This window comes from Bradysia coprophila, chromosome IV, assembly GCF_014529535.1.
Source record: "Bradysia coprophila strain Holo2 chromosome IV, BU_Bcop_v1, whole genome shotgun sequence".
In the NCBI taxonomy this organism is placed as follows: Eukaryota; Metazoa; Arthropoda; class Insecta; order Diptera; family Sciaridae; genus Bradysia; species Bradysia coprophila.
Window position 1 is genome coordinate 3,291,961 of NC_050738.1, and position 12,692 is coordinate 3,304,652.

General features: G+C 34.3%; 1 long non-coding RNA gene across 1 annotated transcript; it reads right to left on the minus strand.

Annotated features, from left to right (window-relative positions):
- Positions 1–6,465: 6,465 nt before the first annotated feature.
- Positions 6,466–11,886, minus strand: LOC119066503. The gene is made up of 3 exons (XR_005085763.1): positions 11,762–11,886; positions 9,523–9,527; positions 6,466–6,476 (listed from the first exon to the last, which is right to left on the minus strand). It is a non-coding gene; the product is annotated as an uncharacterized LOC119066503 (long non-coding RNA).
- Between the last annotated feature and the right edge of the window lie 806 nt (positions 11,887–12,692).

The window sequence follows — 12,692 nt, forward strand, 5'->3', positions numbered from 1 at the left end:
ACTTTTCCATATCTCCCCGTCTGAATGTAAAGTCTTAAATGAACGAAATATAAATCAACTAAATAATACTCATTCGCATTAAATATATATTATCTCAGTGAATCTAATTCAATATATGAAATGCCAAAGTTTTAATACGATAAAGTTGAAATGAAAACCTCTAAGTCTCTAACATTTAATATAAATGCTTCAAGTTCAGCAAAGAAAAAATTGTCCTTCGCATAACTTTGTCTCCATTCCGAAACTCTTCACTCCCGCTCCCCGCCGAAAAACACATCATCCTCCATACACCCCCTTGTGTTCAACTCACGTAATATGTGCTATAATGTGTGCACGACGGAGAAGTGAAAAAGTGAGAAAGACATAACTAAAACCTATTCTGGCCCCCATGCGTCTGCAATAATTCAGCTTAAATTTCATATCGTTCCCATACTAAAACAAATCAATAAATCATAAGTTGTGCTTAAAGCTTAACCCCAAGGGCTTTTCTGGTTTCCGCACATAAATAGACGTTGGTATATATCTATGTGTGTGGAAATAGGAAATTTTCTAAACCCACCTAATGTTGTGTACGGTGAAATGACATAATATCACCCAAAAACATTATATGAACGTATTAGATGTACATATATATATAGTAACACACACAAATTACACACTTCTGTAATGCACATATAAAATACATTATTTATCATTTATCGTTATCCATAAATTGTAAGATTTATAGAGAACAGAGTGTATACCTACCTAAAATCCGTGAATGTTATTTTTTCTGCTCTTTAAAGAGAAATGTACATTAGATTATTCGGGGCTTTTTTTCCCGGCAAAACCAGAATATTTTACCCTTAAGGGCATATTTGTGTAAATACGAGAAGAAAAAAAATCCGCTTTTAAAAATTGCAATAAAAAATATTTATCTCAAAGCTTACACACATTAAAAATAAAAATAGAAAGATTTGCTTGGGGCTGCGCCAAATATTGCAGTTTTCGATTTCTTTTTATTATAAATTTTTATTATTTTAGTCTGGATCGAACATCCACCATACACAAGTCTTTTTTTTAAATAAAAAATAGGAGGAAGTAACGTTGCATTTGTCAATTCCATGAAATGCTACTAATCGGGCTATAGGGTCTGATCTGATCTCATCAATCAAGGATTTTCACATTTTTTTCTCTCTGTTTGTTTTACAATCGTGCAATGCTCTGAATGGCATTGTAAGCTTTCGATGAAACCTTTTTCTGTGTAGAACATAACTTGGTGGAAACATTGTGATTTATTACTTGAATGCAATGAACGATAAAGTCGAGGATAAAGTCCACGTCCAAATTTACATTTCTTGTCGAACGACAGAGAGTACACAGTGCAGATTCAATATCCCACATCTACAAAATAGATATTTGCATCACTTGGGAGGAAACCTCGAAATTGCAGTATAAGTGTAAGTTCGTGTAGAGAGAATTATTTTGCATAAGTATGTATGCATACGGCCTATTCATCTGTTATCGATAACGACGACTAAAATAATGACAAGCTCTGGGTAATATGGTCCTTTATATAGTAAAAAACATGTTAAAGAAATTGAAGTACAAGATTTTAAATCAACAGATTAAAAATATTTTGATCGATGGAAGTAATAGACTGATAATAATATTGGTATATTGTGACAGTTGGGTTCAAAAGTCTGTCTATTCGATCTGTCAAAGTGACGTTTTCAACGTCAAGCCAAAATTTTTCTGCCAAATAGTTAAGAAGTCAATTCTATCAATGTAAAAGACTTATAGAAAAATAAACGATTCTGTAATTATATGGGTAAAAATTTTTGGTTTGACGTTTAAAACGTCACTTTGACAGATTAAATAGACCGACTTTTGATTCCAACTGTCACACTATTGTTGACGTCTGTAACAGGTTAATGCCGATTCACTCCGTTTTGGTCGCCGTTTTCAAAATAACAATGAAAACTATTATCTCTTTCTATTGTTATGGTGTAAATAGTGAGTGAACGGAGTGTAGTCCGTTTCGTGCTTAAAGCACAAATCGCATAAGCTCCGTTTTGCCTCCGTCCATTTACAATGAAAACTTGGACACGATTCAATTTTGTCACAGTATAGTACACAGTTTTCGCTCAAAAACTCATTTTGATCCACTTTTGTTCAATTGTCATGTAAGTGGATGAACCGATTCAAAAACGAAGTGTAGTGCGATCCATACTTTATGATACGAATAACACGAAACAAAAACAGCAAACAGAGTGAGCCTTTGTATGCATTAATTGAAAACAAGTCGCATGTATGGAAACGGTCGTTTTCACTCCTTGGACTGTTTGCAACATCGTTCATTTGCCCTCCTAAAAACGATGCTTTCGAAAAACTTTCAGCACATGATTTCGAGTGTTTTCGTATCATAAAGCGTGTAAAAATTTTATTAATTATTTAACCGAAACAAGGAAATTTAAGTTGTTCGGTAGACGATTTAATTATTGGCATGACTTTATCTCTACGGACTCACCTAATATGCCACTCTCGAAAGTCTCTCTCCATCGTAACAGTCTGGTTCAAAATTGTATATTTATAATGCTAAAATGCATGATTGTACGTCTCCTTTATGTGCATATGCACAGTCATATCAGGATTACTTGAACTTTACCAGGCAATTTAAATTTTGAAGAATTTAATAACAAACATAATGCAAACATATAACATATACAGGATGTGTGTTTGTGTGTGCTAGTGCTCTTGTTCCTTTACCGCTGCCGAGAAAAGTTTTTATTATTTTGAACAAGATTTTCTTTGATACGAGGGCACCGGTTTTTATACATTTTATTTGCTTGATGTTTATTCATACAGTATACAGCATATGTACCTAGAGGTAATATTAGAGTAGGAAAAAAAAACCAGCAGCAGCAAAACTATTTTCTGTCTGGAAAATTTTATGAAAACAATTCTTGACCCGTCTTTTTACTCAATATTATCCAATCCTCATCCAGTACCAGTATTTTATAGGATTATATAAAAACATGCAGGATATACTGTAAAAACATAAGTCTTTTGGTGAAGCCATTATATAATCCAAAGAACCCCAGGGAAAAGGTTTTCTTTAGACTCGGTGCTTTTTTTATTCCCTCTTCTCGTTCTTTTTTTTTAAATGTTTCGTATGAGGCAGCAAACTGGTTATCAAAATTGTTTTTATGAAATTCCTTTGTTGGAAATAAAATGTGGATAGCATTCTATTTTTTAAAGAAAACCAATTGAATTTACGGTCGATTCTGCTTTTTTTCCTCTCTCTCTATCTCCGTTGATTTAAGAATATGAAAACATTGGTCGGCTTCCACATAGAGAATACGAAAAAAAAACCGTCGTGGACTCTTCTGTATTGATAGTATTGTGGATAATGGAGTGTGGTTAGATTATTCTTTAAATATGAATGCAACATAAATTTAGATAGCACTTTTAATGCAATGGAAAAAATTGCCGTTTCAGACAATACCCCACAAAAATGATTTTGTTGAACAAGTTCCATAGTCCGATGAACAAAAAAAAATCTCGTAAGTTATTGTCAGATTAACCAGCAAGGCAGAGCTTTTGGTGATCGTTTTGTTCAGCAAGAGAAATTTATTTAAATTGTTCTTAAACGACAACATTGAACGAACGGAACGATTTATAGTCGTGCAAAAAGACATTCGAATAAAGCATTTTTGTGCTTTTTCTAGTAACATTTCACCTCTGACACACTTCATCGCAATTTTAGAAAGTTTCTCGAAATTTACTTTTCGTTGCTGACATCCGAACTAGTCCAACCGTTGATCGTATTGGAAATGAAGATGAGGCCATTGATTTCTTGCTTTGCAACTATATCGCATATATCTTCGCAAATTTATGCGCATTCGCATTCGCCACATTTATGATTAATCAGGCTACGACATGCTATTAACCACGGAAGAGTAAAATAAGCCAGGCAGGAACAGTTCATTTTCGAAACGTCAAATAAGGAACCCAATACACTGAGGAAAAAGAGTTGAAAATCGCACCTGTAGCTGGTAATTTTGGCTCCAGATAATCTACAATAGCTGTCACACCTGCAGCACCGCATACAAAAAATAGAGCTGTCGCAGCAATTGTAGATTATTCAAAGTTAACTTTACCTCACGTTTTATTAGTATATTACGAAGGGGAGGGCTGTATTCCCCACTTATCAAATAACAACTTGGAACCTCGTAAGTACAGTGCTTCACGTGATTAGGCAATGTAAATGAAAATGAAACAAGCCGTAACACGTAAAATAAAATAATAGTCTATCGCCAGTGCATACGCCGGGCAACATGGGAACAATATTCGTGTAATCTGTTTATTTCCTTTTGTTTCCTTTTCGAAGAAACACAAGCGAATATATTAATTTGCATTCGACGCAAAGCTCCTTACTGTTGTACACAACACATAAATCAATCCCATCACCAGATAATTCAAAAATATTTTGTAGACGCTACGTATACAAATGCGAGACAGGATATTTTATGTTATGGTGCATCACGTATAGGAGAAATAAATGAAAATCTATTAGAAATCCGGTTAAGATAAACAGCCAACTACAAAATATAAATTTAAGCCATCTGTTTTCAGCAAACATAAAAAACATTTTCCACAATTTACTTAAACAAATTTTTTTTCTCGCTCCAAATGTTAATGCTTGTTTTTCTCTTCGTCTTTGTTTTCCAGTAAATAAATCTTTTGTAACCGTTTTACTTACAATACTCGCACGATATATGTATATAAGTACATGGCAGCAAAATGTATCCATATCGAGGAGAACAAAAAAAGTAGTATACGATGTGTAGGTGGTATAACATACGCAAAGGATTCTAGATTCAACAAGGAGAAGAAGAAGAAAAAAATAGGGTCACATGTGTTCCCCCATCATTGTCTGTTGTAAAATACTACAGTATTCCGGATTTTAATGTTAAGGAATATATAAATATAAATCAGGCGTGATGAAATGCCATTAGTCTTATTTCTAGAGGGTTGAATAAATTATACATTTTGTGATTTTGTGGTATGGAAAAAAGGGTATTGTACGGAGAGCGAGAGAGCGAGAGAGAGAAAGAGGAGGAGGAGAAAAAAAAAACACACGAAGATAATTCTTGGTACATGAATACCAGGTAAACTTGGTGTTGTTATTTTTTTCCATTCGTAAATGGTAAATAAAGCACACTGATGGTGCTAAATTCCTTATGCTATTATGGATGCTTTGAAGCGCAGATTTCGCAACCCCTCAGTTTATGTGGAAGAAAAAATAAATCTGCCGGGTATTTAAAAAAATATATTTCAAAGACTTATTTTCTTTATTGGCTGTTAGATTCTTTCAATTGAAGCTTTGTGATTTTGAAGTAGGAAAGAAAAATTAAATATTTCTTTCTTATTTTTGTATGAAAACATTTCACATTATTCATCCATGGCAGAGTGCGTTGCGGCACGTGATGTTGCGGGAACTTTACGAAATATAATGCGAGAATTCAATTAAGCTCAGGGGTTTAGTTCCACAGCGCGATCTTTTAAAATAAAACGCAACACTGTGAATAAAACACGTATTTTAAAGGCAGAAGTCTGGTTCTTGTTGTGATACCTTGGAAAGACACAACAAAATATTTGAAAATCACTGAAATTACGACTTTTGCGGAATTAAACTGTTAATTAAAGAAGCTTTTCAAAAAAGAAACAAAAAGATGAAATTGGTAGCTTTTCGCACCTTGATACGTAAACTGGGGTGTGTCGATTTCAATTTTTATTTTTAGTGATCCCGGATTCCGACCTACCGCGATTCACCATAGCACCAGCAATAATAATCAGCGAATAATCATGCCCCATTTTTGGGCCTTCCAACAGCGAAACCAAAAAATATTAAAGTTTACCTATCGAAACTGTACGTTTTCTGGATGCGCTATTAAAATACCTACAAAATGAGCTATCACAACAATATTTGTAGTTTTTTATGAGCTTCTTCAAAAATTTTGTATTTTAAAGTCAAGTAAAGAATAGCTCAGTTTATTCTTTTAATTTGCCAAATATTTCGACTTCATATCGAAGTCATCATCAGTGGCTGTAACAAAATTCATCTAAAAATATCAGCGCACTGGACACAATACATCTTTTGTTTAAATGTAAAATTACCTCAAAGTCAAAAATCAAATTCTAAAGTAAAATACATCATCGTCACAGTATCTCCAATTCTAAAATAAATTGACAAATTCCTTTACATTAGAACTAAATAAAAATCAAATTCGGTAAATCGACAATCTTACATAACATCGGTGGTCAAAACGAAATCTCTTCTCTTATCAAAAAGAGACCGAAAACAGTCAAACAACAATATCACAGTATCACAGTAACAGTATCACAACAATAGGTTGACAAAATTTCACCCAGAAGAGATGACTTTTTCATTTATAAAATTCTTGAAAATTACACCTCGGTGAAAATTGATACTAAACCAAAACTACGGTAGATCCTTTTTTTAACTTTTTTAATTTTTGTATATTCTAGTAGTTCTCTAGATTCCGTACAGAGTAAAAACTCTGCAAAAGCATCTGTAGATTTTATTTAGTTCGAAAATTCTTAAAAAAGCAGCGGTGCAAGCTTATATTGACTTAAAAAAAAACTTTTTGCTGATTATTATTGCTAGTGCTATGGTGAATAGCGGTAGGTCAGAATCAGGAATCACAAAAAAACAAAAATTAAAATCGACACACCATATCGTACACTGTTATTGGTAGCCGAAAAAATAAACAATAAGCTCTACTTAGCATCGTTGTTTTACATAGCAAAGTGTAATTTTGTTAAAACAAATTTGAAGATATTTGAATGTAAAAGATATGGTAACACTGCAGTGGTCTCTCACAAGAATTTACTTTAGCGACTGAACCTTTACTGACTCTTTCTTGCTGGAGTGAATAACACGGTGTGTCTTAAATCGTTTCAATTGACAAAATTTTGCTTATGGATTTAGCCAAGGTAGATAGTGGGGAGGTAATGCCATAAACCGAATCAGATGACGACACGAAAGTTCGATACAAACGACATCTCTTCTTTTCATTAAAAATAAAACATTTCATAGAAACCTGTGCCATCGGTTAATGAACCATCGGGTCATAGTTAGAAAAAGTGGCCAAAAGTGGTCGATGTTAAACTTATGTGCTACGCCGCGCGACTGAATGACATTACTTCCCCAACTATATCTACCTTGGATTTGGATTTCTTGGGGTCACAGAAAGCCACTTTTGTTCGAATGGTAGAGTGGCGCACAGTCGCGTTTCGAAATAATTTAGAAAAATTATGTTTTTCAGTCTTTTCGGTCAGAGTGATGAAGGTGAGTGTGAGTATACATTTTAGCGTATGCATGGGAAGTGGGCTACATATTCATATCTTTTCGCGTGCACAGTGAATGGCCCTAAATAGATGCGTACCTTACTGATAGTATCTACCTACTAATAGTATCTTATTCAATGAATAATTTTTACTTCCAATGATCTGATAATTTTGAAAAGATTAAAGGAAAATCTTTTACTTCATTTGTTCATACATGCATTTTGCTATATAAGGCCAAACTACAAACACTCTTATTTTTGTCCTCGCTATCGATAACAGATGACGAGTTTGCCAGAGGCTTAGTATTGAGGCATTACCTATGTTTTTATTTCATAATGTACATACAATCAGCAGTAAGCTTCATCCAGTGCATATTTTGGAGAATTAAATTCCCGAAATTTCTCAACAATTCCTGGGCTCTTATATCTGTTAGATCATATAAAGTGTCATCCCATTGTAATCGGTCTGGCTCGAAATCATAGAAAACAATTTAAAAAAAAAAACATAAAAACTACGAACACACGTCGAGCTATTGTCATTTTACAGAAACCGATGTAGTTAATTTTCGGGATTTTTTTTCCCTCTTTTAATAGACCCTGTTCGAACATTAATTTCGTTACTCAATCGATTGGTTACATTCCTTTCGTTTGACACAATCAAACATTTTATTGTCCCATTACGTCACCTAATTCATCTAATCCAAAAGCAGATCCCACACTCAATTTAAAGAAAAAACAGCGACGAAAATGAAAGAAAAATAATTGTAGCGATTTTTCATCTGAAATCCATAAATATGTTATGAACGACACCATAAATAAAAAGCCATAAAAATAAAGATAATTTAGGTAGCTTCCGCAGATCTCGTTATTACATTTCTGCATTTTTTATGGAAAAATAACGGGGAATATGATCTTAATCTCGACACATAAAAAAAACACACACACAAACTCTATGGCAGCACAACAACAACCAAATTATTATACTAAACTTTATTGTCAAAATTTATCAAAATACATAACAAATAAAAGCCAACCATTTTACTGATTCAAATCCCCTCTTATGCTTCATAATGCATGAAAAATGTCACAAAATGAATTTTTCATATACAGCAGCAGTCCTCGATGTCGTCTGTGCGCTATCTTAAGACGAAGAAAAATACGGGAAAAGCATTTCACCTACATACGCGACATCGTATGTTATTATCGCATGAAAAAACACCTTCTTTGCATTCAAGTCGAAAACGAACATTGGGATCTGAACTTGATAAATGTACGGATATATTTTTCCAACATATTATTGCTAGGTATACATTCCGTTTCGGAAGGTGGGCTAAAACTTCGTTCAAACTATTTTTCGTGAAGAAGTTAAACACTCATCACACGTGTTGCGAATATTTTAAAAATGTTTTTTTTTTTTTCTCTCCAACTTTATAAGATGTTTTACTGGGCTGACGGTATTGTGGAGGGATGGTGGGGATAAGCGCACATTTTCAACCAGAAAAAACTTTTTTCGACATTTAGCAATATTCGTCAAATTTTAAATATAAAGTTTATGTTTGTCCTTCGGGGAAATGAAATTTCTGAACACTTTTAATCTCGCATCTTTATTGCAAATTAAGTTTTACTTTTACGCCATGGCGACGACATGTACGTCGTACATGGACGATATTTATGCGGAAAATTTACAAGATAAAGTTCATCGGCGAATGTAGTAGACAGGTGCGCAGTGTCGTCAAGTAGTAGTACTGGAATAAAGGATTTCCAAATATTTAGAGGCAATTTATAATACTAGAAGTTTTTCATTCAAGTAGAACCCGATGAGAGTTCAATGATCTGTTTTGGATCACTGAACACCAGGGACTATTTTTGGGAAATCGTTTTTCCATTTTTTCTATAAATTTTACATGATTTTCCTCGAAATTTTTCCTATTTTCCGGAAAAATGTTTTTCGAAAAATATGGGAAGATTGTGTAATTTTTGGAATTTTGGGCTGCTGGACACTGAAAAGCTAGGAACTTTGACCTTGACATAAAATTTCCGGTCAGGTCACATTTGACTTGCCCTAAAACTGCTTTCATTCAAATCTGTCAGATCAGCTGTCAGGTAACCTAAAATCTGTCATACCAATTTTTAGTAAATACTTTCAGGTCAGATGTGACGTGATCACCATATCTAGGTTTTAGGTAAAATGCAGATGAGGTTAAAATTGATTGAATTAGGTTCAGGTCACAACAGGTTCACATATTTTCAATCCCGCTTTCAGGTAAAGTTAACTTGTTCCGTCCTTTAGAGACACTGGATTCCGTTGCTTCTGTTGTAGTGACCTTGACCCTATTTCAACGATAGCAACATTATGACAAATTTATACTCAAAAAGTGCATTTTCCTGACACTACCCGTGCATGTAGGAAATGCTTTTAAAGCGAGGACTGAGTACATCCAGGATTATACAATAATAAAACTGCTGATATTGAAGCAATGTCGCAGCTCCGTCGAAAGTTAGCCATAATATCTTCGCGTTTCTGATTATATGAATAAAAACTGGGTTTGTTAGAATTATCGAAAAGATGAGGATGTGTTCCAGTACGACTGAAAATTAATATTATCGCCCTCACTTGGAATGACTGACATTTAGGGTTTAGCAAAATGTCAGGATTCGGCACATTTCAAGTGAATGCGTTATTTACCGGGAAGTCCCAATTATATTACACGGAAATTGGTTAAATTTTAGTGGATACCGGAAAAAATCGGATTTGTATACCGAGAAGAAAGATTTGCACACACGGTTTGAAACTTCAATGTTTTAGTTTGGCGAAGTATTACCTGTTGTTTGATACAAAAATCTTTTACTTCATTATTTTTAACGTTCGTTTTAATATACCGGGCAGGTTCACATTTATTATTGTCGTCGTAATCAATAACAGATTAGGTTAAGAAGAAATCCGATCGTAATTGGCCCCATAGAAAAGACGACACTGTGTACGTACGTGCATGTACGTGTACCACTTACAAGAACTTTATATTGTTTAGTGTCAAAGTTTTACCTATGATGTATTCATATGCATGAGCTTTGGCATTTAAACTATTGATAGCAGAGCACATATATAAACGCGCACTAAAACTCATACATGTGCACACAATTCTAACTCTTATATAAACTCCACGCTGGGTTAGATAAAATCGGGTTTGATTATGTAGAAGCAATAAGCCAGAGTCACCTTCTTTACAGCATACATTAATTTAAATGACTTCGCATAATGTAATCTCTCTGAATATAAATTAAATCACAAAACCCGAAATTCGTAAGATCAAACTCGTAACAGCTCTAAGCCTTAAATATAAAGAATGGAAGACGTTTCCATGGAATGAATTGAAATGAAGCCTTCACGATACATTAGTGATGTCGTTATTGTTATTACGCCACAGTTACTATACCGAACATTGTCGAAGAAAAAAAAAGTGTGCGAAGTGCTTTCACATCTCGCAATTAAATATAATCAAAATTATCAATTGTCTGCTGAAGTGAACTAAAATTCCGTTCGCTTTTGTTAATCACATCGAGACTACCATGTTCATCTGCATGATTTGAGAGATATATGAGATTTTGTGTTTCTCTCTATCTCTCTCTCTCTCTCTCTCTCTATTTCTTACCTCGATGTGGGAGCCCTTTGACCTTCAACCCTAACGAGAATATGAGATAAAATAGTCCTAGTAGCTTAACAACATTATGCCATTAGAAGTATGGCGATAGGAAGTCTGCCCTGTTGAAAAAAAATCTTGAAAAAATTGTCATCACGGAAGGTTGATTCAGCGAGGTGGTATCTGAAAATAATTTTAGCGCAAATAACAACGAGGGAGTCTTTCTGCTTTTACTGTTCGCTTTGACAGTGGAGTCTTTGGGGTATTGTAAGCAAAAAGATACAAAGATTTATCATTTTGAATAGCAACAAAACGGGTTTGCAGTTCTAATCGCTGCAAAATAGAACTTTCATTTCATTTAACCTGTCACAGATGGCAAACATATTAACCGTTTTACTATATGATCTACTACTTCATTTGATCGAAGATTTTCAGAGATTTATTTCAGAAATCTTTTACTTCATTTGTTTTGAACACGTCTTTTGCTATATAAGACGTGATGGGTCAGAGCTTGTCGTTAATTGTTGCTGTCGTTGTCGATAACAGATGACAGCCGTTTGTAACAGGTTAAGATTTTTGAGTGAGGGCATTTCAAAATTACTTTAATCGTTTCACTACTTACCTACGTTTGGTATGATTGGAAAGCAGGTGGCTTGTAGTAGCAAGGGCAGGCAGGTATTTTAATCATTTTAGTTGCTTTGTCGAGGTAGATGAGAGTCTACGACTTGAACGATGTAGCCAAATTTTTTAATTTTGTATGTCTCCAACCAACGCACTTCAAGCGTGAGTGGTATTTGGTATTCTAAACAGGGTACTGAAACCTGACAGTGTTTCACACAACTGACAAACACTGTAACAAACCATTTCATACAAAATAGTACTCTATTTGGCAGCTGTCGTTTCTCAAGCCTAATAAGAATCTTTTTGCCATGTAACTACAGGACCTCAGGTATACAATGGTACCACGACACTCGTATGGGAGAAAATCTAATAAGAAAATTATATTTCTTTGGACTTCGATCCCCTACCACACATGAACCGAATTTTTAGTTTGAAAGTGATTTCGGATTCTAGTGTTTAATGCCTTCCTAGTTCCTAGGCATATAAAAATGACTACACTGGAATGATGGGTCCGATATCGGTAGGCACTTTTTCAAAAGAATCCCTCAACATCCACAAATAATTTTCCAGATTATTTTTTGTTATTGATATTCAACGTTGTACGCGCTCTCGAATTTCCTCATGATACCCACGCTATCGGTTAATGATAACCTTAGCTGTTCGACAGAGTTTGCGGTAGTAGGGTAGATTCTTTTCTAGAGAATTTAAGGCATCTGTTATCATGTTTCTTCATAGATTCTCGTTTCCAGCTTTTCTATATTTTGTACGTCTACATTTATAGCTGTGTAGCCAAGGTAGTTCATCCGAAAATACATTCATTTCAAGAGCAACGATTTGGTGATTTCAAAAGCCATGACACACAGACGAAAGTTTAAATGTCTGCGTCCAGACTGGCAAAAAAACCACTTCTCATAATAATAATTGTCTGAGGTAAAATTTTACCTCGTTCAATGTCATGAAATAAAATGCTTGCGAGTGAATTTGGTGTTACTTACAGATTTGGGAGGACCAATGGATTCCCCCGGGATACTTGGTAAAAGATTGTAAGGCGAAAAAGTTTTGTACATTTTGATTTATT